Source organism: Leuresthes tenuis, unplaced genomic scaffold (genome assembly GCF_036924035.1).
Source record: "Leuresthes tenuis unplaced genomic scaffold, fLeuTen1.0.hap1 SCAF_17, whole genome shotgun sequence".
In the NCBI taxonomy this organism is placed as follows: Eukaryota; Metazoa; Chordata; class Actinopteri; order Atheriniformes; family Atherinopsidae; genus Leuresthes; species Leuresthes tenuis.
Genome location: NW_027325371.1, coordinates 26,665,026 through 26,669,043, shown reverse-complemented (window position 1 = coordinate 26,669,043; position 4,018 = coordinate 26,665,026). Strand labels below are relative to the sequence as shown.

The 4,018-nt window shown below is 43.3% G+C and overlaps 1 non-coding gene across 1 annotated transcript; it reads right to left on the bottom strand.

Annotated features, from left to right (window-relative positions):
* Positions 1-3,563: 3,563 nt before the first annotated feature.
* On the bottom strand, positions 3,564-3,677 carry LOC140274247 (U5 spliceosomal RNA). The gene has a single exon (XR_011908218.1). It is a non-coding gene; the product is annotated as a U5 spliceosomal RNA (small nuclear RNA).
* Between the last annotated feature and the right edge of the window lie 341 nt (positions 3,678-4,018).

Here is a 4,018-nt window from a genome sequence, read left to right as displayed (position 1 = left end):
ATATAGTCGGACATTCACACCTTCTTGCAGCCGAACACTTCCGCTCCACCTTTTAGTGTTCTATCACACCTTTTTTTTCACCGCATTTTATACATTATGGTTGGAAATTTTCAACCACTCTCATCCGAAGACCTCTCCTCCCGCTTTTGTTAATATATTTGAACTTTAGTTTGACATTCAAACCTTCTTGCAGCTGAACCACCTCCGCTCCCTGTTTTGATCATATATGGTCTGGCTACTACCTTTTCTTACCCGTTTGTGAGTAATTATGGCTGGACATTCACACCTACTTGCAGTCGAACACAACCTCTCTCGCTTTTGATGATGTATGGACCGGCATTTTTACCTTTTCTAACACATTTTTCAGCAATTATGGTCGGAGATTCACACCTACTCACAGCCGAACAACTCCGCTCCCGCTTTTGATGATGTATAGTCGGGCATTCTCACCCTTTCTCATCAGCTTTTTGCAAATTATGATCTGACATTCACACCTACTTGCAGTCGAACAGCTCTGCTCCCGCTTTTGATTATGTTTGGTTGGATATTCGAACCTTTTCTTAACTTCTTTTTACATATTTTGGTTGGACGTTCACACCTTCTTGTAGCCGAACACTTCCACTCCTGCTTTTGATGATGTATGGTTGGGCATTCACACCTTTTTTTTGCCCATTTTTCAGGAATTATGGGTGGACATTCACACCTTGCAGCTGAACACCTATCCCACTTATGATCATGTGCGGTTTGATTTTCGAAAAGTTTCTTTCATGTTTTCTAGCAATTATTGATGGACATTTAGACCTTCTTGCAGCTGAACACCTCCGCTCCCGCTTTTGATCATACATTGTCAGGCATTCGCACCTTGTCTTACCCACTTTTTACAAACTTTAGTCGAACAGTCACACCTTTTTGCAGCCGAACACCACCTCTCCCGCTTTTGATGATGTATGGTCCAGCATTCTTACCTTTTCTAACACATTCTTCAGCAATTATGGTCGGACATTCACACCTACTCAGAGCCGAACACCTCCGCTCCCGCATTTGATGGTGTATAGTCGGGCATTCTCACCCTTTCTCATCAGCTTTTTACAAATTATGATCTGACATTCACACCTGCTTTTGATAATGTATTGTTAGGCATTCGCACCTTTTTTTTTACCCATTTTTCATGAATTATGGGTGGACATTCACACCTTCTTGCAGCCGAACACCTCCTCTCCCGCTTATGATCATGTGCGGTTTGATATTCGAAAATTTACTTTCTTGTTTTAAAGCAATTATTGATGGACATTCAAACCTTCTTTTTGATGGTGTATAGTCGGGCTTTCGAGCCTTTTCTTCCCGGTTTTTACAAACCATGGTCGGACTTTCACAACTTCTTGTAGCCGAACAACTCCGCTCCCGCTATTGATTGTGTACAGTCGGGTATTTTAACCTTTTCTTACCCGCTTTTTACCAACTATGGTCGGACATTCACACCGTCTTACAGCGGAGCACCTCTATTCCCGCTTTTGATGGTGTATAGTCGGGCATTCGAACCTTTTCTTACCCGCTTTTTACAAACTATGGTGGGACATTCAAACCTTCTTGTATCTGAAAACCTCCGCTCTCTCTTTTGATCATACATTGTCGGACATTCGCACCTTTTCTTACCCGCTTTTTACAAACCATGGTCGGACTTTCACATCTTCTTGTAGCCGAACACATCCGCTCCCGCTATTGATTGTGTACAGTCGGGTATTTTAACCTTTTCTTACCCGCTTTTTACCAAGTATGGTCGGACATTCACACCTTCGTACAGCGGAACACCTCCGCTCCCTCTTTTGATGGTGTATGTTCGGGCATTCAAACCTTTTCTTACCCGCTTTTTCCAAACTATGGTCGGCTATTTACAGCTTCCTCTCCACCATACTTGTATGGTGGGATATTTACACCCACTTGCATCCGAAGACCTCCGCCCCAAATTTTGTTGTTATTTAGTCGGACATTCGCACCTTACCCGCTTTTGGAAAACTATGGCCTTCTTGCAGCCAAACACCTCTGATCTCGCTTTTGATGATATAAGGTTGGGCATTCAGACCTTGCTTCACCTGCTTTTCACCAAATATAGTCGGACATTCACACCTTCTTGCAGCCGAACACTTCCGCCTTTAGTGTTCTATGAGGCATTCACATATTTTTTTTCACCGTATTTTATAGATTATGGTTGGAAATTCTCACCCACTCTCATCCGAAGACCTCTCCTCCCGCTTTTGTTAATATATAGTCGGGCATTCGAACCTTTTCTTACCCGCTTTTTACAAATTATAGTCGAACATTCACACCTACTTGCAGCTGAATACTTCCGCTCCACCTTGTAGGTATGTATGGTTGGCATTTGCACCTCTTTTTATACTGATTGCTGAAGATTAAGTTGTACTTTCTCAAACTACAACTTTTTTTTATTTGTTGAAACTTGATTTGAAGTGGATAAATAAGGAGGACAAACAGTTTTAAGTCAGGCTGATAGAAGGAATTAATTTTATAGCAAAATCTGTACTTCGTCATATGTCGAGAGATGCTTATTGCTGAAGAAGTTCTTTCTCATTCTACAAAGTACAACGTTGTTTATCGTTGAAACTTGATTAGACATGAATAAATATGAAGGACAAAGCAGTCTTAACTTGGTTTGAGTTAATGAATTCGTTTCATAGGAGAATCCGAATTCGTGCATAACTCATAAAATAGAGTTTATTTTCGGATTCCTGAAGAATTATTCTGGTTCTTTCTAATAATACAAAGTTTGTTGTTTATTGTTGAAACTTCATCAGAAGTGAAGAAATAAATGAATGCCTATCAACAAATTGACCTTCTGTTGACCTTCGGGGAGGTGAGTATCTTCACTAGACTCACCTGTCTGCTCTTCCTCCTCATTTAGCGTAGCTCCACCCTCTGCCTGTGAATTCTCACAGACTTCAACACTGAGTGGTGAGGCCTCTACAGGCCCCTCCCCTTTTTGCCCCTCACTTCCAATCCAAGCTTTTGGCGGGAAGTTTGAATTTATTGGGTCAACCTCTTCACTTTGTTCACCAACTGCCACCTTTGGTCCTTCTCTTTGTTGGCTTGACTGTGGCTTTACCGTCTTTAATTTGTTGGCAAAAGATTTAGGGCAATCTCTGAAGAGGTGATTTAATTCTCCACAGAGATTACATTTCCTGCCATTTGGACACTCTCCAAAAGTTTGCCCAATTTCTCTGCTCTTCCCACATAACACCTTGGTACAAGCCTCAACCAGGTGCCCATGCCCACCACACTTGTGGCAGAACTTGGGCTGCCCCTGGTAGTGGATGTAACCTCGGTTTTCAAGGTGGCCAGAGTGTCGCCCACCCGCTGCACTGAGCACTCTTCAGCCCTTTTAAATGGTATAACTTTGCACTCCCGCACGCTCCAGCAAGCACCATTCAAGCAACAACTTTGCACTCCAGCTTCGAACATCGGCACAGTCGCAACAAGTAAGGCGACTCTACTCAGAGAAGTCACTCTGCACAGTAACAAGATTTCTTTTGCACAGACAGAAAGGGCTTCACCCGCAAAGGTAAAGCCTGCCAAAAATAGAAACAACTCATTAGTGCTGCTCTCCACAGAAATCTTTAGTAAAAGGCGAAAGACTTGTACGTTATGAAGAGAAACCAGAGTACGATTATCCGTCACTGCGGGAGCAGGGCATCAGGCTTGTTGGCATAGCCACCTTCCCCATGGTGAGCTTTGCTTGGTTGAGACACTTGCTCCCCCCCCCCCCCCTTGCTCCTCGGCTGACCAAGTAGAAACAATCGGGCCCTATTCGATGGCTACCATGTCTTTTACTCTGTGCAAAAGACAAGGCAGCAACAAAAACACCACGAGAATCCCGTATTGAGGCTTTGTTCTGACCGCTCATTCGGGGTCGCATTTCTTTCAAGCAATTCTCCTGGTTAGCCCACACTCGGCTCGCTCCCATAGCCGTGTTAAAGTCTACTTCGCATTCACTCTCTTTTCCCAT